Source organism: Telopea speciosissima, chromosome 5, assembly GCF_018873765.1.
Source record: "Telopea speciosissima isolate NSW1024214 ecotype Mountain lineage chromosome 5, Tspe_v1, whole genome shotgun sequence".
Lineage (NCBI taxonomy): Eukaryota > Viridiplantae > Streptophyta > Magnoliopsida > Proteales > Proteaceae > Telopea > Telopea speciosissima.
Window position 1 is genome coordinate 55521634 of NC_057920.1, and position 23677 is coordinate 55545310.

The following is a 23677-nucleotide window of genomic DNA, read 5'->3' on the forward strand; positions in this document are numbered from 1 at the left end:
AGCTTGGAAATTATGACTGGAATTAGGATTTCCACATAATCTGCCGTCCTCACTTTAACTTCACCCTCAACAAACCTTTGCACAAACTTCCTTGGCATCAATACAACCACTTGGTCAGCTGCAAACCATTTATTCATCCGGGTAAACCTCCTTCAGTCAAGCTCTGCCATTGCAACAGTTGTTTGTTTTGAGTGGTCAGCTGCCTCTTTCCCAGCCTCAAGTTCAGGTCAACACCTCCTCTGCTGCAGCACAACAAATGCCTTCTAAAATACAAACAAAAGTTGTGTCAACTATTGCAACGCTCTGAGCATTAGGTTGCCGGATCGCATCCTTGTGGGCGTAAATGCTTCCTCTAATCAGCTTGAGAGCTTTTGAAGGTCTAAATTGTGACAGATGCTTGATTTTAAGGGCTTGGACTACAATTTATTTCACTCGACACTTGGATGTTGAAAAATCAGCCATTTGTCTCATTTGCTACTTCTCAAATCGCTCGTTTTCAAATTATCAGAAGAAGGTGGTCAGACTGATTGATTAATTCCCAAAAAAAGATTAATCAAAGTACGTTGAAATAAAATGTCAAGACCACCTTCTTCTGGTAATTTGGAATTGGCTTTGAGGTCCGATTACATAATCTCTCGTTTCAATCGTAGCCGTCAAAGGTGTATAACTGAAACTGACCTGACCGAAATTGACCCGACCAACTTATTCAAACTTCTATTTAGAATATATGACACATACCATATACTATGTTATGTTGAAAAAACCGAATCCTAACACGATGTAAAAAAGAATGGAAATTATAAAAAATAATTATACAATGAACACAAGGATTTACGTGGTTCGACAAGATTACTTACATCTATGGTGAGATAAGATACATTTCACTATTAATGGAGAATAGGGTTAGAACTGCTTGTCCTTACAACTCTCTTAGATTTTGTTATAAAGAAAGAACCCTCGCTACATATTTATAGTGAAACCCAAAACGGCCCTTCGAAATTAACCCACAAACCAAACGACAAAAGACACTTATGCCCCCAACATGTTATAAAGTCTTGAACTTCCTCTATGGATAATAAAGAAGCTTGCCTCCATGAAACTTGTGTTTTTTGTTATATGGTTAGCTTAATTAGCATCAAAATTTTGTGAACATGCCATCACTATCACCCTCTACTCATTTTGCAAGTTTCAACGGATATTCCTATAATGGTAGTTAAAAGTAATGTTTTGATCTGAAAGTCGATACTTTTGTGAAAAATTAAAGTAAGACAGATTGTCTTCTTCTTTCCTCCTTTCTTGAGAAAGTCCAAATCCAATCTATTAATTTCAACAATTTTCAATGCTTTTTCTTTGTCAAAGTTCATCCCTTTACAATGACTTTAAGATGGTAACCTTAATGCAATATTGGCGCATTTAATTGCAAAATGTCCCATCAAATCTCAAAACATTACGTACTGGAATTCTTATCCAGGAATTTTGGAGCAGGAGAAATCACTTTGGGGGCCTTCTACCAATCCTAGCTAGTTGCTGTTTAGTGTTTAAAAGCTTAGAATCTCTTTGTCTATCCATCCATCCATCCATTGACAAAAACTTTAAGATGGTGACCTCAATGCAGTGAGACATTTAATTGGAACTTATCTCAACTGATCTCAAACACTCTAGTGGAATTCATTAACAAAAAGAGCGTGTCCGATGCATGAGGCTCTGGTCATTGCGGGGTCTGGGGAAAGTCATACTTACACAGTTTTTGTAGAAAACAAAATCTATAATGATGCAGAAAGGAATGAAAATCACAAACAAATAATTACACAGTGTACACAAGGATTTAAGTGGTTTGGCAAGAGATTACCTATGTCCACAGTGAGATGATATATGTTTCACTATCAATGGAGTAATCTTACTGTCGTACTGAGACCCATCCACTGCTTTATTGGAATTCATATAAAATTTTTTGGGGGAAGGGATTCATGCATGGTCACACGAATCCCATCAACAACCCGTACAATAGGGCGTGTTTTGTCATTTCGAGAGGTACTCTTGTTTACATCCAAGGTATTGTGCGCAACAATGTACTATGCGCGAAACCTTTTACCAAAATAGGACCCAATTTTAATGTTTTATGCACAAACATGTAAATATACAATCGTCACTACAACTATTGGATGAAGGTGGGGTTACCATGAAAGGTCTGAAATGAGAATTTGATAGAGATTTGAAATTTCAAAACTGTGAAATAAATATATGGGAGAAAGAACGCCACCTCCTGCGTCTGAGGATGCGCAAAATGATCTTCACACCCCCTAAAACCCTAAAAATGACTGAATATGACGGTCATTTTATGTGCCTTTATGTCAGGAAATAGAAGCTACATGCCGGGCGTGACCAGGTGGCATTCTTTCTCCCATATATAAATTAGATTTTGATATGACTTTGTTGCAGAAGTGATTTATGGATGTTTTTTCTATAATTGGTGGATTTCTATCTACTCATGAGTCATGACTTACATCACAGGGTTGGCAGAGTCGCAAAAGGGTCCACTAGCATGAAAAACTACATGTGCGTTGGGAAATCAAAGTCCATTAACTGATGCACCCTTATAAATTAAGAGGAGTAGTAGTCTTTAAAAATCAAACAATCCTCTTAACGCCCCCAGATTTGAAAAACTTTTAACAATCCCATTTACATTAGTTCTTGACCTAAAATATTCAAACTTCTTTAATTTCGCCCTTAATTTTAAGCTTTTGTGAATGGAATACCCAAATTTCAGGAGCTGGAGAAGGTTAATTATGCTTTTTGAAGAAATATTTAGGGTAAATTACACACCATCCCCTTGTTTTCAAATACAACTCAGATCACCCCCTGGTTTTTTAAAAAAACTCAAATCAAACGACAAGTTTAGATCCCAATATGATAAATTAGTCCCTACCGTTAGTTTTATACTGTTAAGTGATGATGTCAGCCAATTAAATAAATTTAATCCTAAACTACCCTTGACCAATGTTGAAGATGAAAGAAGGGTAGTATTGTAAATTTAATTCTAATGTTTTAGTACAAAGGTAAAATAGTCCTTTCACACCAATAACTATCAGTAAACTAACACCTTTACTATAGAGGGTGATTTGAGTTTTTTCAAAAACCAGGGGGTGATCTGAGTTTCATTTGAAAATCAGGGGGTGACGTGTAATTTACCCTAATATACTCTTTCTTTGGTTGAAGAAATATTAGGGTGTTTGGATTCCATGCGAAAACAAAAATTTCATATCGGATGTGAGTAGTCTGATGCGAAGGCTTAGAGTCGAAAGAATTCGACACCTTCTCATTAATGGTTAGCATTTAAAAATAAGTTTTACCCGAGTCCCAACAAAACTAGTTCAAGATGTAATATGGGTCTTTATCATCATTCATATTAAAATTTACGAAAGGGACATTAGTTCTTAAGCAAGTAAAATGACGAATTTCTTTCTTTTTGACAAAAGAACAAGGAAACAAGTTGATATTAGGTCCAAGCCCTATCCTAATACTTCTGAGTTTTACTTCTTTTTGTCTGATGCTTGTTAACAGCCACTTTTAGAGCCACTAACACCGGCCCTAATTGTTGACAATGTTGCAATTATAAGAAGAAAAATGTTGCTTAAATTCTCTTCAACATCAAAAGATGATGATATGAAAGGTAATATCTCCATTTAATTGGAGAACTTCATATATAGTTGATTTATATTTGATTCATAGACATCATAATGAGATTAAACAACGACATAATTCGGAGTAGAAAATTTGTTGGAAAGCCCTAATGTCGTGATAATCTTGACCGAGGAACGAAGAGCTAATCCGTTAATAATTTTTATTTTTTTTTATTTTTTTTAAAACAAACATCACATACTTATATAACTACGAACCAAATAAAAGAAGGTCTAATACGAACTCAGTCCAATTTATTTGCATTCACCTCGCGAGCAAGATGGTTGGCTAAAACAAAGTTTCTTCTCTCTACCATAGTAAGTTTGGGTACCTCATTATCTAAATTTGTTGCATGAAGAGAAATGTTACCTATTGTCAAAAAGAAAAAATTTATCCAGTTATGGATTATTTGTCACAATTTAATTTTTCACTTTTCAACATGTTACCATTTTTATAAGAACCTATAGTGACTAACAAACAATTTTATTTGGAGAGAGTTTTCCTCCGCCACCGTGGGTGTGGGAAAAGTACACCCATATCAATGACTATGAATGTCTTTCACCTATAGTATTGAGTCGATAATACCTCTATTGTTGTTCCCCAATACCTTCTTAAGACCATCCATTTGATGGTTTTGGTCCTGTTGGAAACAAATGTGCAACCACAAGGAAAAATCAAAGCAAACAATCACACACAACGAAAGGTATTTACCGTGGTTCGACAAGATTAATTGTTTACATCCATCTGAGAGAACCAGAGATTTTTTCACTATTTCTTGAATAACTCTCTCCACCACTCTCCACCTCACAAAGTTATCTCTCCTTTGCTTGCGGGTAGGTTTTTTCACATAGAGACAAAATATAAGAAACCCAAAAATCCTAATCCCTGCAAAATTATAATTTTACTCTCGTACATATAATGAACCTAAAACCCGATCCATTACAAATACAGACCCAATTACAATTATGTGGACCATTATAGAATAGAAGAAGTACCCAGTCCCAACACGTCAAGGGAGAGAGCTGAAGGGAAACCGTCCCCCCCCCCCCCCCCTTTTTGTGGGTCTACATCAAAGGAGCTTACATCAAATAATGGACCTATGTTGGATCCTTGAAGGCCTTTAGGACTACTTACAGCTCGCCTAATGAGCACACTATTCTTTCACTCTTAAATGCATAAAAAGCTTCATTCACATAATAAAATTGATGGGAATGGCTCAGTGAAGGTCTCTATTATTCCAGACACCTAGTTGTATGTAAGGAGACAAGGAGACAAGTTGTTCCACCAAAGTACTAACTTTTATGGGATACCACTTTTTAGTCCAATTATTTTGCTCAGCTACCCATTAGTCATAAAACTTTTGGCTCTAAATTTTAACTTACCATGCATCCTATGCTTCATGAGCTATTGATTGATAGATTCTAAGATCAAGCTAAGGTTGCTGCTAAAAGGGCTTCATTGCCATTATAGGCTCATAAACTTAATCCAATTCTGTTGGGTTTGAGTTGGGCTAAGACTATTAAGAAAAGTTTTACAGCACAGCCTCTTACTAATTATTATAATTTTTTTGACTTAAAATGTGAATAAGAGCAAACTTCTTAGATCGACCAATTCATGCACACACCCTTCAAGAACATGTTATCAATTGTTATAAACAATTTGTTGGAAACCCAATGAGCATGTTTTGTGGAAGTTAAGTTTATGCCGTTTATAGCTGAGGTGATCATGGTGTTCCTATTTAACACCAAAATCTGATATAGAAAAATATGGGTTTGGAGGAATTTGGTTGGTATTTTCGAGTCCAACATGACCTATAGAATTCATAATAGGGAAAAAGATCTATATTTTGATTTTCTCTTGACACAAAAGTTAATTAAAGATCGGGAGAAGAATGCCGCCCGGCCACTTGGCGCGCGCAAGGGAATCGATCAAGGGGATTTTTCATTTTGTAAGGGGATTAGACGGTCATTTTGGGGGGGGGGGGGGACTGTGTTTGGGTTTAGGGTGTAAGTGAAAAACAATTTTTATAAAAACCTTAATTTTTATATTTTAATATTATAAAATTTAGGGTCAATTGATCATGAGAATAGAAGATGGAGAATGGATCTGTTGGAGATGATTTTTCATCCTTCTGATGTGCACGCCATATTATGCAAATTAATCTAGGCCTGTACCAATTGGAAGATAAAGCAGGTATGGGGCGTTTCTAGGACTGGTCAGTTCTCCGTAAAATCAGCTTATCACTTATTATCAAATATTAACTATGATCAATCCTCAAGAAGGCCATCTTCCTCTAGATGCCCAATGTACAGCCTTGTTCCTGATATGGTGTGAAAAAGAATTTGGTTGTGCCAGACGTTACCAAAGATACGTAGTTTTTTATGGCGAGTTTGTGCACAAGGAGTGGCATCTAATGAAGCTTTGTTCTAAAGGTGTATAAATCTGGATACATCTTATTTGCAGTGCAATGAACAAATGGAATCCGCCGATCATATCCTCTTTGGATGCCCGTTTGCAAGAGCAGTTTGGTTCGGCAGTTCTCTAACCTACTCCATTCCTAATGTCTCTGATCCAAAAACTTATCTTTGGATTAAAGACTGGGATAGTATTTTTGCAGCAAACAAAGTACGGGCAAGGGAGGCTTTTTCGTTGGCATCTTTTATATGTTGGGGGTTATGGAAAGCACGTAATGACAAGGTATTCAATGGGAAAACTTGGACTCCAGAGGAAGTGATACAGTATAGTCAAGCGAATTTTGATGAATTTCAGTTGGCGGTGAGGGAGGGAAGGATTGAAGGACTTGCTACCTCTTGTAATCCATCTTCACGCCAATCAAGGTGGGAAACTCCAAATGCAGGTTTTATAAAGTTGAATTGTGATGTCTCTATGCAATTTGATGGCTCTACTGGGGGTGTTGGTTTCATTCTTAGAGATAGTTTTGGAGCACAACTTGCGGCTGTTTCAGAAAAGATATTTTTCACATCTGTCGTGGTGGGTGAAGCTTTGGCAATACAGGCGGGCTTATTTTATGCTCAATCTTTGGGGTTGGACCAAATTCAGGTGGAATCTGATAATTCAGAGGTTATAGCATCTCTCAACAGGGCGAGCAGGGATTATACTCGTCTTCATATTGCTTCCATTATCCATGACATTGTTTGGATAGCAGCATCTTTTCGTGTTAATTTGTTCTTTCTCTTGTATTTCCAGGACTAGCAATGGTATTGCTAATAACTTGGCCAAGAAGGTCCTGTCAATCTCGTGTAAGACAGAATGGCCAAATTCCACTCCTTGGCTCCATGAGCTTTGTGTTCAGGATGCTTTAGGTTGCTCACGAGTTCATTCTCAATAAATCATTTTATTACCCCAAAAAAAAAAAATTTAAAAGCATGAATTTGTCTCATAATTTATGTATGTATATTGTCATTATTTGGTCACGTTTATAACCTGTACCGTTCATTTCCATTTTTTATCCGGTCTCAAATCTGCGACATTTTAAACATGACCTATCTATCGAACAAAGTTTTTTTTATTATTCCCATTTTAACTAACTATGGTCTAAATAGATTTCCCCCTATCATTTTTGGAGTTTTCTCCCTTTCTTGCTGGTGAGTGCAATAAAAGGGAAGGAAGTGATCAGACATTCTACTTGCTGAAAAAAAGGTTTTTTGAAATAATTTCTAACTTAGTAGACATGAGCCTGTCATTAGAATCCTACATTCGGTTCAGTTCCGGTTAATGTTAATTTATTGTAAATTGAACCTATAAATCAAAACCAAATCGATTTACAACCTTACATGAGAGAGAGAGAGAGAGGAATATGAATCTTATCGGCTGTTACTAACATTGGGAGTGGATGAGATTTCAAAGGCTAATATTAAGGTATTTTTGGGGATGAAGGAAGAAAGAGCATGGTTCTAAGTATCGGTATCGTATCGTCCATATTGAGCAATACGTATCGGTTTTGTTAGTCGTCGATACCGATATTGTACCGGTAGCAAGGTACGAACAAGGGGTTAAATGGTCAGAAAACTCGTTTTTTAAGGAAATTTAGGGGTATTTTTGTCCGATTCAGGTCGATATCGTATCGATTTTGTGGGTCACTGATACCTGTTCCGATACCGTGCACTAAAACCATGAGAAAGAGAGAGGGAGTGTAGTGACAGTGAGAGAGAGTGTGAAAGAAGTGAAATGTTGGGTCTTTTGGTCCATTGAGGAAGACAACTTCGATACATGGCTAGGTTATATACTATAATGGGAAAAGAATGGCACCTAGTCGCATGGTCCTTGCGCCTAGACGTAGGGGGCGCAAAATGGCTGACCCATCCCCATGGAAAGGCAGAAATCCCATCTCCTATGATGCTTGCACACATGCTCCCATTGGTTCCCGCATTGGCGTAGGGGCCACACGACCAGGTAGTGTTCTCTTTCCCATACCATAATTATGGTCAAAGGATAAGAAATGTGGGAGAAATTGATTGAATTCTAAACATTCCAGTCGGCTCATGAAAAAAACAAGTCACAAGTGACTAGTGACTGAGGCCAAGTTTTCAAATCTCGGTCTCGAAGTCGGTTTCAGGCAAGCCGAAAATTGAGATGTGTCAGATCTCGTTTCGAGGTTTCAACACTTTCAAGTCAAAACTTGGGTTTCAACTCTGATTTCATTTTGGTCAGGCCTAAAACCGAGACAACTCAGAAATTTTGATCAATCTCAACCAAGATTTAGTTTCATGACTAGAGAAGAGTACAGTCTGGTCTTTTTTTTTTTTATGGGAAAAGAAATATATATATATTAAGCTAAAAAAAAAGAAGAGTTTAGTCTTTAACAAAAATGTGGGTCTTCCTAGTGGATACATAATGAGTTAGGAAAGACAATAAGTCCCCCAACATGACCATCCATAATGGAAATCACATGAAGATGCTCCAGCTCTTTGTTAGCATTAAGCAGCATAGGTAATAACGGCAAAGATCGCACCGCAGCCATTGAATTCTTGACCAAGCTCCTTTTATTACCAAAAAAAAAAAAAAAATCAAGCTCCTTTGAATTAATTTTTTATACTAGACGAGAGTCTATATGAATTATTTATTTATTTATTTTTATTTGCGATAGTCTAGAGGTACCCTATAGAAAAAAGGAATAGTCTAAAGTCTCCCCATTTTTTTTTAAGTCCAAATATTAGTGCGACCCAACAACACAAAAAATTAGATGGGCCAAATGGGCTTGCATATACACATTTTAACGGGCCTGTCTACCATTTCCCTCCTCTAGATTTAGATTTGATTTTTTTTTTTTTTTTTTTTTTTTTTTTTTTTTTTTTTTTTTGGGGTATAGAATAGAAATTTGAATGCTAGGCCTACCATTGGCCAATTGGCTCAATTTTGTTGGTGCCAGGTAAAAAGTCCACTATATACAAGATCCATCGAGGGGCCAAACAAAGACCCACACAAGGGGACCAGCAATAATAGGCCCACTTACACAAACTACAACTACTGCTACTATTAAGAAGGTCTATTTCAAACTAAGTGTCCGTTTGGTAACACTTTAAGAAACGCTTTTTCCGTTTTTCTGTTCTAAGAAATGAAAAACAAAAAAAAAACACCCTGAAAAGTGTTTGATAAACGTTTTCCATTTCTACTGTTTCTTGAAACAGAAATTAAGTAACTTATTTGCATTTGCCTTCCAGGCAAGACGGTTGGGTAGAAGATGTACAAATACTAAATGGATTAGACGTCAATAATACTTTTTAAAAATATATGTATGGCAATAATTTTTTATGTGTTTAATATGATTCTTTTTTAAAAATCCTAGAGCAAAAATATGGACATATATTCACTATGTAATAGGCATGTACATCACGTAATAAACACAATAATAATAGCATATAAATTATTAATTTTTTTTTCATAAGGAAGCCTCACAACTTAAATAAAGACATTATAATTGTTGAATATATACTTAATACCCTATTACATCCCATAAAATTATCATAAAACACATCAATGTATCAATGACATATCATTTCATCAATCATATAAATTAATGTATCATCTGTTGTAGAATCATGAAAATCCCACAAAACAAAGACATGAGAGAGTACTTTACAGGAGGACCAACAAGAGTGGGTTTATGTTGCCCCATCATGTGCCTAGGTGCAGGAGTTATGCTCCCAGACAGAGTCCTTTTTCCCAGAATTCCCTAACATTGAGAAAGTTTTCTTGCACCGTAAGTGCAAGAAAAATACAAACATCAGTGGCGATAAATGTCTAACCCCTATAATATAGGATATGTCTCCTATAATACAAAGTCGATAATATCCTTGTACTATTCCCCAATTCCTTCCGAAGACCTCGGTCAAAGGAGAAGGCTGAAGGAAAACTGGTCCCATTTGTTGTTTATATACTTTTTTGTGTTGAGACTTGAGACTGAACAACTCTTTTTCATAGGAGGCTACATCAAATAAACCTGTGTTGGTTCCATGATGGGCCTTTAGGACTACACACAGCTTGTCTGATGAGCCCACGATCCTTTCACTCTTAAATGCAAAAAATGCATTCACATAATAGAATTGATGGGAATGGCTCAATGATGGTCTCTATCATTCCAGACACCTAGTTTTGTTGTCAAAGAGACAAGTTGCTACACCAATTACTTACTTTTAAGGGATACCCTTTTAATCCAATTAATTTGCTCAGCTACCCACTAGTCCTAAATTAAATTTTTAGCTCAAGGTAAGGTTGTTGCTAAAAGATCACGACTTGGGTTTGGCTCCATTTTTTATTCATTCTTTATTATGGGATCATAAGCTTGAGCAGATTTTGTTGGGTCTGTGTTGGGCTTTAAGGGTTAATTCATGTCAAGTGGTATCTCTTCTCTTCCTAAGTTAGTGATCCCTTGACTTATGCGAATAAGTCAAACAGCAGAGATGACACTTTGAGAGGCCCTCCACTGGTCACTTAGTAAAACCAACATCTGACACTTAGGAGCTGTTTAATGCTCTCTTTTTCTGTTTCTTTTTCTTTTTCTTTTTCTTTTTTTTTTTTTTTTTTTTTTTTGTGGTCGCGCTGCAACATCTGGCAGGTTCTGGTCCATTTTTGTTATTGTCGCACCCTCTTCGCCTTCGTCTACCCCTTTTTTTTATCTCATTCTCAGCCTGCAAACTTCTGCCCCCCTCCCTCGTAGTCTCTCTTAAGAAAATTGCCCGCCACCAACATAATATGGGTATTTGATCAGCCGGTTCTAATTGCAGTCAACTTCCTACCGGTATTGAAGAAAAAATTTTTTTTTTTTTTTTTTTTTTTTTTTGGGGGGGGGGGGGGAAGAAAGTAGAGAATATGTCAATGGCATTGATTTTTGAATAGGAGGAAAGTTTTATTTTTATTTTTTTGACATAAGAATCTATGAATACAATTTGTATATGGTTATGTTAATATGCAACAAAAAAGTGTGATCAAGAATAAACTTGTTAGATCATTTCATGCACACCCTTCAAGAACATGTTACAACTAAAGCAAATATGTTTTGTTGGAAACCCAAAGAACTTGTTTTGTGGAAATTAGGTTTATGCCGTTTATAGATGATGGTGTTCCCATTTCCTAAGAACGATTCTTACAATCTCAAGGTCTTCTCTAATGTATTACAATATTTGTTTATTAATTTTAGCAATCATGTGACTTTAATAGAGTATTTAATTATTAATTGTTAATTGGTCACAAGACTGTCCCTAATAATGAGTACCTAAACCCTGATATAGAAATAGATGGGTTTGGAGGAACTTGGTTTGCATTTTCGAGTCCAACATGATCTTTATTATCTGACAAGTGCTATGATCCAATTTGTTGGTCTATTCATTGTGGCTAGGATTAGAGGATCTAGTTCAGTAATAAATGCATATTAAAATGCTTATTAGGGTGAACAATCTAAAATTTGATTTTCTCAACACAAAAGGTAATTAAAGGAAAGTGGGCCTTGATGTAACGGTAAGGTTGTTCCATTGTGATCAAGTGATTATGGTTTCGAATCTGGAAACAGCCTCTACTTTCCAAGTAAGGCTGCGTACATTATGACCCTTGCGAGACCCCATAGTGTGGGAACCTCATGCATTGGGTATCCTCTTACAAAAGGTAATTAAGATTGGGAAGAAGGATGTTTGGATGTCAATGGGAGCACGTAGAAGAGTATTGATCAAGAGGATTTTTCATTTTGTAAGAGGGCGGGGTGGTCATTTCAAAGGGGTTGTGACTAGGTACATGCAAAAGAGGACGGGACAGTCATTTCAAGGGTGATGTGTCTAGGTGTAAGCTACACGCGACCAGGCAACACTAATGTACTGTAAGTTTTGCCGCATGGAAGGGTGGTGTGGCGATTTCAACCATGTGGATATAAGAAAGGAGAGGGAGGAGAGGGACAACACTATCACGTGGGCATACAAAGTACTAATGCCCAAATCCTTAAGTCTTTACAATAGGCTTCTCCCATGCGTCCAAGATAATTGCTTTTGCATTGAACTCCAACAATCTCTCTCTTCATATGGGAGCACTTGTGGGAACTGAGATCTTTCCTAAAGGATTTTTCCATCCTCGGAGGCATACGGAGTTGTCACGCACTCACTCCCCAATTTTGATACAATTTGTTGGGACTCGGCTAGCTTTTAAAGATAAGTTCTACCTGAATCCCAACACTTTGAGGAAGTTTGGAAACTCATGGCCCGGCCCGGCCCACCCAGATCTATGCGTAGTCATCCTTATTTGGATCATGTTGGAGCCTGCGCAATACTAAGAATAAAAGATGCTAAGCCTTGTTGGCTGACTAGACTTTTACATTAGAAAGCATCTATATATATATCTCCTATCCATCTTCCCTACTTTGAAATAAACTGTTTTTAGGTTTCACCAACTGATTGAATCCTGCAAAAGCACTGTGGGTGAAGTGACTGAAATCTAACATTTTAATGAACCAAACTTTAGTCTTGAATTGGGTTATGAACAGATGACAAGCATGGATCTGCCCTAGCCATTTTAGTGAAAAAAAAAAAAACTAGGATAGAAAATGTATTACAGTGGACATGTGCATGCATATGACGAATCGTTATCACCTCCAATTCCTGCCCGCTCCAATCCCTCACATAGGAGCAGAATGACCACCTTACCCACTGCCCGAACACACTGCCCAAGGTGGGGTAGAATGGTCATTTCTGCTCCTATGTGAGGGATTGGAGGGAATTGGAGGGGGCAGCGAATTGGAGGTGATAAAAATCCTGCATGTGACTGTATTTCTATATAACATTCATGGACACCAATTGGATACTACCATTTTGATGAAGAAATCAAACTAAATCTATATCTTTTCACCCAAAATAACAAGTAAAATATGTGATGGAGAGAGATTTTCTTGTTTGGAGAAATACTGGTTGTTCTTTAGACCCTTCAACCTACTATTCTCTGTGGATGTCCCAGTTATGAATTTGTCTCCTTTCTCCGTTGGGATTAGGGATGGAACCAAAAAGGAAGGTTTTAATAGAGACCTGACCTACCTTTGGCTCATTTCACATTTCCTAATTAATTGAATCACTAAGTTTTGATAACTTTAGCTGAACCTCCATGAATGTTGAAAAGTGGGAATGTATTCCATTTACAGAATCCTACCATCTTATTCTTTGAATCAAAATTGGTGATTCTCTTCTTTTTGGTGGTCCCAAGATGGTGTTCTTTATGCCAAACGGTGAGCAATTCTTAGGAGATCTCCATCTCCAAGGGTTTTGATTCATTTATTTCTCACCCTTTCATGAGAAACTGTTTCTTTTGGGGTTTGAGCCTTCTAACCATACTAACCCTTTTTGGGTATCAAACAGAAACATTATCTTGCTTTCTTCTTTGGTTGTATCTTTTGTTCTTTTTTGGGTTATAGTGTTATATATTAAGGCCTTGAGGCCCAACTTAAAAGAGTAACTAACAAGGGCGGTGCAACCTAGGACAGCAATGGAATTCTCTCTTTTCAATCCATGTTACCTCACTTCCTCTCTTGGGGTTCTAGGAATATTCTTGCCTGTGCTGCAACTAATAGATTAAAGTTAAATGTTATGATTCCATGCTTGGTTCTCTATATTACAAACATTAATGATGTAACAGTTGATGCTATTGTCACTTCCACTATAGAGAAATAAAAATTTGAGATTAGTTTCTATTTCTAACCATATGATTTAAATACAACAATAAATTTGAGATAGAAATCTTATCACTACTTATCTCATCCACAATTTAGAGAATATCATATACTCCCACCACAAATATTTCATTTTTGGATTTGAATCTTTGAGCAAATGGATTGTCTTTGTATCCCAATCTCACTAGAATTGTTGTCTTCATAGTTGGGGACTGGGGTTGGTGTTAACCACAAGAAAGTGTGGAAGACTGTTTGGAAATTACATATACATCCCAAATTTAAAATGTTATTTTCAAAGTTTGGGGTGGAGATCTAAGTACTAAATTGAAATTAGTGTCTCATAATATTAATGATCTCTGTATATTTTGTAATAAATAACCAAAGTTTGAGTGGTATCTTTTTTCTTTCATGTGAATTTTCTAATCATATTGGTCTGATGCAAGTAATTTGAAATGGACCAATGAAGCAGGTATCCTTCATTCAAGTTCTATATCTTTGAGATAAGATTTTGATTTATCACTAGAAGCAATATATTTTTGTGTTGGAAGCTTTGATCCATCATTGGGGGGATGCTGGCTGGGCTTCGATTATTCCTTTTAATCATCAGTTTCGGTGTGCTACAAGGGGTTTTTTATTTTCAAAATCATCTCAGGAGTCGGAAGCTAGAAGACTATTGCAAGGATTGCAGAGTGCAAAGGAACATGGATTTGAAAAAATAAAGTCTCAACTGATAATGTGCAAATGGTAGATTGGCATATGCAAGATACCAAGGATGGCCATGGGAGCTATTTCTCATTTTGTATGACATTATTAAGCTTATACAATATTCTCTTCACATAGATACTTATTCACTTGCACAGCTTCATCATTCCAAATCTGAAGAGACCTTTAAGAGGAGAAATTTCACACCATAAAATTGCAGCATCAACCTTATGTTGATGTAATAAAATTGCGGCATCAATTATATCACAGGTGCTGTATCAGCCAATGCATTGACAGTTCCATTGAACCAGAAATTTACCGAAACACTGCCAAGTGTGGTAACTTGCAAACCTAAAAGATGTAATAAAGGAATTGTTTCAACAATTGATAAACGTAATCGATCCATGCTTGATGAGCTTCAATAGTTTCACAAATCCAAAACTAGTAAAATAATTTACAATATGAATATGATTGAGAATATACAGGTAAATGTGTAAATCAAAGAACAAAGGAGGACAAAATATGCCAATACACCAGTTTTCGCTGATTGGTCGGCTACCATTGAAACTTTATTAGAAGGATATATGACCATAGAACCACCAAGCACAAAGAGTTGATGTATTAATTCTCTGCCAATAGTTCCCCAGTTCCTATTTATGGATTTTAACTATTCCCACCCTTAGATTATGAATCACGTAAAGTGACTGTTCGGTTGAACACAAGTTTTTCTGGTGTAGAATCTGGAACTACCACAAAATAGCCTGAAATAAAACAAAATGACAAAAAAGATGGAACGAAGTTAAAGAACCACATCTGAAAACTTTTTGTGCAAACAAAATTTCCAAAGTGTACAGATGTCATTACCGGTATAAAACCTAAAGATAAACTGCATAAACACAGAAAGTTCTGCACAGATGCTAGAGGTTATGCCATCTCTGTTGTTGGTTTTGTATTACTACATTGTACTTCTATCTTTCTAAATATCAATAATTACTTACCAAATATTTGAATAAAAGAAACATATAAGTCATCATCACAAGTAAATGAAAGATAAACTGAGAGTTTGATATGATTAAATGGCAGATATGAGTGCAGATGCCTAGCAACCAAGATGTAATACAGAAATAACACCCAAACAGCATTGATGATGTGATCCCGGGTTCCAAAACCCTTAAATTTGGATCTCAATGAACCCACAGAGAACAAATAACTCAATTTTAAAGATGTTAAGGGCAATTCTGTAAATACATTGAGGAAGGAATAGAATAGGGTATTTTGGTAGTTAATAAAAGGATGAGGAAGGAATAGAAAAAATTAAGGATTAGGATAATGGCTATCTAATTACCCAAAGCTGGGAACCAATAGCCAACAAATATCTAGAACAACAGGTCTCTCAATAACCCACCACAAGAGCAATGTCAGCAACCTCGCCAAAGGTGATCAGGTCTGGTTGCAAATCAGATCACAAGGCCTTTTAGGTGTGAGGAATGGCTTGCCAAAATTAGAAGTAAATCCGATAGTTAGACTGGGAGAAATCATGAGATTATGAGAATAGAAAGTGACTAAAATTAGGAACTCAAGGTTAGAAACAGTAGAAAACAGCAACTGAAGTGAAGAAATAGAAAGTAAGGGAATGAAAATAGCATCTAACGAACAAATTAGTAAGTGGGTATAGAAAATAGAAAGTAGCAGGACAAAATCAAAAACCAAGCCAATAAGGTGCTGTCCCAGGTCTTCTAGAAGGCTGAGTGTAACCAACCATTGATAGGATCGATAGGACTCCCTTTGGAGTCTACTACAGCATAAGAATCTGTCCAAACTTAAGAAAACAGCTAGTGGACAGAATAGTATTCAAGAGAGCAAACCAAAGAAGAAACAGTATGCACAAGACTGAAAACAGATTCTGACCTTTAATGGAAGAAGGAAAAGAAGGTAGAAGAATAGATGAAAGGATATGTTGGGCCTCTCACATAACCATGGAGAACGAATCCCACCAACTCCAGCCTTGCATCAAAACCAGTGGATGTTCCTATGGATCATCATCAGAAGTTTGGGGTTGATGACGGTGAGCCTCTTATAAATATGCATCAGTATAGGAGCTTGATTGGGAAGTTGATATATCTCACAGTCACCAGGCTGGACATTTCACTTGCAGTCGGTGTCCTTAACCAGTTTATGCAATCTCCCCAAAAGGCTCACTGGGATGCAGCTGTTTGTATCCTTTGGTATTTGAAGGGTGCCCCTGGTAAAGGGCTTATTTATCGACCCAATAAGCATATAGACTTAGTTGCTTTCTCTGATGCTGATTGGGCTGGTTCAGCCAGTGATAGTCATTCTACCATAGGAACTGCACTTTTGTTGGAGGTAATTTAGTTACATGGCAAAGTAAAAACAAACCACCATTGCCAGATCTAGGGCTGAGGGGAATACAGAGCTATGGCTCATACTACTGCAGAGTTGATGTGGCTACGATCTCTTCTCCTTGAGATGGGTTTCCCTATTCCTACTCCTATGAAGATGTACTGTGACAACCAAGTTGTTATATATATTGCCAGCAATCCGGTCTATCATGAGTGGACCAAACATATTGAAGCGGATTGTCACTTTGTTCGGGATGCAGTTTTAAAGAAGCTTGTTGAGACCATAGTTAGCAAAATGGGAACGGAAAAAAAAGGAGTCTTAAGGTATGTGTTTTAAGCGGTAAAAAAGTGCATATACACGGTCAAATAAAACGGTCAAAAAACAAAGAACGGTAAAAACGGAAAACGGACAGTACAAGTTTTAAACGTTTATATTCCAAAAAAAAGGGCAATATTCTCATATAAATTGAGGAATTTTTATTTGAAATACATGCTTCTAATTTCGATGTCCGGGCATTGACCTTGAGTTGAAGGTGGTATCATGAAAAATGTAGCCCTTCGAGTCATCTTTACTTTGGTGAAATAATCAGGCCGATCAGAGTTCGGGAGAGAGAGATATGGTCAGTTAAGTAAGCCATTGTTCAAAAAGTCCAAGGTCTTAAAAAACGCCAAAAAAAGGGGAACGTGTTTTAAACGGGAATGCTTGCCGTTTGCCTTTTTCCCGTATGTTTCAGAAACATAAGGTAAAACTTGTTTAAAACGATAAAAAACGAGAACGTATTTAAAACGGAGTTTCAACGTGTTTTTTCTTACAAAGGTTGAGAATCCTTTTGTTTCTTCAAAAGATCAGTTGGCTAACATGTTTACTAAGTCCTTGTTTGCTCCTAGTTTTCGTACTTGTTGTAACAAGCTGAGCATGGGTGATGTATATGCTCCAGCTTGAGGGGGAGTGTTGAGATTCTAGGGGTAGTTTGGTCTGTCTAGCTATTTTTAATTTATTCTTCTATTTGTAAGGCTGCACTTGGTACAGGGGTATTCCTGTCCCCTTGTACTTTATCACTTAAATAAATAAATAAATATATATATATATATATATGGGGTAGGGGCCTGCAGTAGAACAATAGGTTCTAGCCGCAGGCAGCCTCCCACGGTTTTGGCTGTCTTCTCTTCTCTCTTGTCTTCCTCTCTTTCTCTTCTCTTCCCTTTCCTTTGGTTTGATTGCAGGAATCTGGTTTCGTAAAATGTGTTTTTGTACACTTGGTTATTACATCAAAAAAAAGAGATTGAAAAATATATGGTTGTTAAAGTTACTGATCTCATAATGTAAGGGGTACATGACCATATGTACCATGGGGTTACATACATGGTTTAAAGTATCAGTCCATATCGTATCATATCAGTTGATACGTATTGGTATCAATCGATATCGATACGATACTGACCAATACAACAACAACCATAACCTTATCCCAACTAAATGTGGTCGGCTACATGGATCCAAAGCAGATATGACAGTAATAGTAAAAGAGAAGTAGGAGGGACTAGAAAAAAAAGAAGTAAAAATGAGTAAAAGGAAGTACAAAAGAGAAAATAAAATTACTTAAGGAAAAAGTCTAAGCAATAGTCAAAGCAGCATCCAAGGAACATCCTCCTATAAGGGGTCGGCTACACGGGTCCTTGTCCTCCAAACAACTCTATTCGCGGTCATACTAGGATCGAGCCCTACCACAAGCATATCCTTTCTTACCACTTCACCAATAGTCATTTTAGGCCTTCCCCTACCTCTTTTAGCTCCTTCAAATTGTATCTAGTCACTCTTCCTTACTAGTGCATCCATGGGTCTCCGTTGGACATGACCATACCACCTCAAGCGGTTCTCCCAAAGCTTGCCCTGGATTGGTGCAACTCCCAATTCGGTCCTAATGCAATCATTCCTTACTCTATCTCTTCTAGTCTTGCCACACATCCTCCTCAACGATACTGCCCGATACGTCTCATTTTTTTTAAAATGATGTATCAATTGTATCGTATTGTATCAGCAGATACGATACGATACAGTCAATACATATTGATACACTCAATACAATCAATACAAAGCCATTTAACGTCATTAATATGTATCGACTTGTATCGATACGTATTGAGATGTATCGGACGATACGGCTCGATACCGTTTGAGCCAAGTCGATACGCTTGACACAAACTACTTAAACCAATTTTTTACCCCTAAAGTCGACACAGCAAGCTTCTGGGTGGAAAAAACACCCAAAACCCAGATCTGAAACCTTGAATCTTGCTTCTAACCTCGATTTTTCAAACTTACCAACTAGGGGCCACCAATCAACACTTGAAAACAAATAGAGTGGAAAAACACCATCCTTTGCATGATCAAACAAGCTGAAATCAAAGGTCGAAGGAAATTTCATAGGGAAGGTATGATTTTTGAAAAAAAATTGATCTTTTTGTTCAAAACATGCTTTTTAGCTCTATTTTTTGCTATAAATCCATGGATTTAGGTTAAACTAAACTAGCAAATGTATCAAAGTTGAACAGTTGCAAGGATTTGAACTCAAATCCATGATTTTTCAAAGAAAAACGAAAATTTCTTCCATAGAGCTTTTTTTTATTTCTTCCAATAATCAAGTCCAATAATTGTTTGGTTATACATTATTCTCCATTTTAGTGTTTATGCATGATAGAGTGACTCTATATTGCTTGTTTATACTTTTTTTTTTGTTCCAAAAGTGTATTTCGTTCGATACATATCTCCGATACGACACGATATGTCTCTTAAAATCACCCGACCGATACAATACCCAATTTCGATTCTTTAAACCTTGGGTACATATGTGTCATGTACACATTCATGATGTATAGGCTTAGTTTCCTTTCTCTTAAGGCTTCCTAATATGTAACTGATTTAGTTTCCTTTTCCTAGTCTGATTTCTGTTTTGTAAACATCATATATATATGTGGTTAAGAGGTGAGCCTAGAACTCATGGATTTTTTTTTTCTCTGAATCGCTGAGTTCTTCGTCTTCCTCTCTTTGTGTTGCTGGTTTATTAGTTCTAATACTGTTACATAGGGCAACTGATCTGCAGTAGTAATTGTGATTCCTACAGTAGTGAATCAGGGTCTGCAAGTCAGGAAATATGAGAAGAAAACAAGGCAAGGTCCAAACACAACTAGCTTGAAAACCCCAACCAAGTCCTTCTGAAATTTAAGATTTGGTACCTACTACAGATTTGCTGAAACATAGGAATGTTTTTCAGAGAATGCAGACAGATTGATTTTTAGATTTAGAAGTCATCTTCTACTAGCTTGAAAACCCCAACCAAGTCCATCTGAAATTTTAAGATTTGGTACCTACTACAGATTTGCAGAAACATAGGAATGTTTTCCAGAGAATGCAGACAGATTGATTTTTAGATTTAGAAGTCATCTTCTAATGCCTAAGCACTCAGGAGTATCAGAACAGTCTTAACCCCTCTTTAATAGTATGTTGCTTACAAACTGGTCAAGTTCAATTCTTGCTCTTCTTTACCAAGCATAACAAACCGTAACTTTTTTGATAGGATAACAAACCCTAATTTTTGAGAAGAGAATGATGTACCCCAAATGTTGGGTTAAAGGCCAATTGCACATTCGCACCTCACAGAATGTTAACTGTTCAGCCTTATTTTGGGTTATGTATACCAAATCCATAATCCCCTCCAATTCTATAATCGCACCTTTTAACTTAAGACCGGAGTTTCAGCCCTAATTTCTGAGAAATGTTGAGGAAACAAACACGAGAATCAAAGGCATAGATAGACACAGAGAGAGGAAGGGAAGGGGCGAGGGCAGCAGGCAGCTTGATGTCGAACAGTGGTAGTCAACATGGCAAGTTTGGGTACAACAAAAAAAAGGGGGTACAGATACGTACGAATATTAAACAGACTAGACAGCAATAATACTTTCAAAAACCCGGTGCAAAAAAATGTGTACGAACACAATATGGTACCTGTTTAACACGGCTGCTCTGTAAGCAAAACTACAGGCATACATTTACTATGCAACAAACATGGACCATGCACACCACCTAATAAACAAAATAATAGCATGTAAACAATAATTTTATTAAAAAAAAGCCTCAACTGAAATAAACACAACATAAGAAAATGAAAATCCCACAATACCAAACAACCATAAACACAAAGGACCAAAACAAAAACAAAATAAATACACAATAGAAACATCATAAGATAGCCATTGGTAAGATATAATCAGTAAATGTGAAGCAGGAAATAGAAAATGTGTTGAGATTACAAAATGTGAGATTGGTGACCCACATAGATTATGACATTCTTTACGAAGTTTGAAGACCATTGCTGCAAATTTTCAAGAGCCACCAACTACAATTTTACTAACTTGTCTACATAATGGTGTTAATTATGTCATACTTTCGAAGAGGAAAAGAGTTCTCTAGGCACTTGTATTAAGTATTAGAAAATTAATATTTGGAAAAGAAAAAAAAAGCTACCTTTAAGGCCAACCTGTCTCTTTAATCAGTTTGGGCAACCCCATGTAGTGGACTAGTGGTCCCCTGTTCAAGCCTTTGGGCATATCAAAAGAGAGCTTATGCGTGCTAGCTATGAGTAAATTCTGGACTTAGTTTGATAATGAGTTTTTCTGTCTGTTTTTTGTGAAGTAAAACCTCTCAACTAGCAAATGCTCCATTCTGGAGCTTCCTTGTCCAAACAGCTCCCACAATATAATGTTCAAAATATGACAAGTCTTAAATCACCCATCAAGGTATTATTTGAAACAAAACGTTACCTCTATAGTATTCATAGTCTCATAGATCATTTACACAAACCTATCACTGCCATAACCATAGGAGTACCATTTAAAATAAAGAAACAAGGAACAGAAGACTAACAATTGGAAATCAGATAATAACTCAGCTTTTAAGTACTTTCAACTCAGTTGCTGTTATTGCCTGAATCATCATAAACTGTAGACTCTGGCATTTTTTTAAATTGAACAGGTGAGCTGTGAAATGGAATTCAAGAGAGAATCCAACTTAGAAATAATATGGTTCTTAAGGACAGTCTATTAATCTTCAAACTATTCTTCAACAGAGGGAATCAACAAATACAGTATACAGCCTCACTTTTGTTATCGAGAGAGACTCCCACATAATAGCTATTAACTGGGAAGAAGAAGGGACGTACCGAGAAGAGAGTCAAGATTCAAGAGGCTTGCTTGCTGCCGCTGCAACCAACCGGGATTCTGGGAACGGAAACGGGAAAGGAGGCAGGGGGCTCAATATGCTTAAAGGGAGACTCGCCGGCCGCCATTACAATCGCTTGGGAACGGAGACGAAGAAGAAGGGGGCAGGCAGTGGCGAAGGTTCCTAAACCAGAGAAATCGAAAAGTTCAGAAGTTCTTCTTCGCTTTCGATTTTGAGATTTTGGATGGGTTTTGCGGGTTTTTTTCCTTTTTTGTTTTGTAACGTATTATACGTGTATAATACGTGGCGGGCCTTTAAGGTCTGTTTCGTATCGTTTTTTTAAGTATTTATGGTGTTTTTATGTTGGGTAAATTACACTGCGACCCCTAAGGTTTGTCCTAAATATAGTGCAACCTCCTATGTTTCAATTATACACCCTCACCCCCTGAATTTAGGTTAGTTGTTACAGGCAGCCCCACTCCATTAGAGCATTCCCGTTAGTTGTTGATGTGTTGGCCATTGATGCTTTAAAATGACAAATATACCCCTAATGGGGTGTGAGTTTACCATTTTGCCCAAAGGGCATCCCTAACTTCACACCCCCTTCCCCCCTTCCCCTCCTACTCAAATTAGTCGCTGATTTAGGGTTCTAGCAATCTACCTCGGGCCATCTTCAACTCCTTCCTCTGCTACTTGAAGGCATGATAAGGAAGATGCATTTTAGGGTTCTCAAGATGGCAATCTGCTCATGCCATCCCATGTCAACATGGCCAATATGGCTCTGATTCTATGATTGGGGATCCTTCTTGTTCTTAGGGATTTAGGGTCTGTCACTTTCTTAGTTCTGAGAACCTTCCAATGAGGGCAGATCTGCTTCTATAATTGACTAGATCATCATGTTCTCTTTTCTTTTTTTTTGGCTAAAATCATGTCTTCTCTGGACTCTTGCAGATTGCAAGAGAAACCTGCTTTAGCACTTCCAGGTTAAACAAGAATAGCTTGCGTAGAAACCTAGGTTACTCAATTTGATGGGTTACTAGAAGCCTTCGATGATAAGTTTCATAAATCCATAAACCAACCAGAATTGTAGTAAAGGATCATATTCCAAGAGATTCAAGATATCAGAAGATCAACGGTTTCGATCTGGTCAAAAGGCTGGTCAAGTTCTGTATTTGGAGAGGACAACATGATATTAAAACTTGGGACCAATCTGATTATGGATTTATGGTCTAATCTGAATATTTAGGAGAATACTACTGAAGATCGGGTTCCAGATTAGGGTTTCCAGAATGTTAAATGAAATCAAATTTATAGAGAACAAAACTGATAGGTTTTCTTAGGGTCTCTGTCCCTCTTATAGGTGTCTAAATGAGGCCATTCTAGCCCTTAATGTACCATTTGGCCATTAACCACAGAGAGACAGAGCCTGAATTTGGGTTTGCTGAACATTTAGGGTTAATGGCGATAAGGGAGAGGCAAGAGAGAAAAAAAACGAAATACGATAGAGAAGGGAAGAGAGGGGTAGTTGAGATGAGGGAGAAAAGAGAGAGATAGTGGCCAAGTGGA

At 37.1% G+C, this 23677-nt stretch overlaps 1 long non-coding RNA gene across 1 annotated transcript in view; it reads left to right on the forward strand.

Annotated features, from left to right (window-relative positions):
* The first annotated feature begins 1291 nt into the window (after positions 1 to 1291).
* LOC122661158 overlaps positions 1292 to 23677 on the forward strand; it is a 30750-nt gene continuing 8364 nt past the window's right edge. The window contains exons 1-2 of the long non-coding RNA XR_006332837.1: positions 1292 to 1304; positions 12719 to 12723. This is a non-coding gene — a long non-coding RNA (uncharacterized LOC122661158). The remainder of the gene's footprint in view (positions 1305 to 12718; positions 12724 to 23677) is intronic.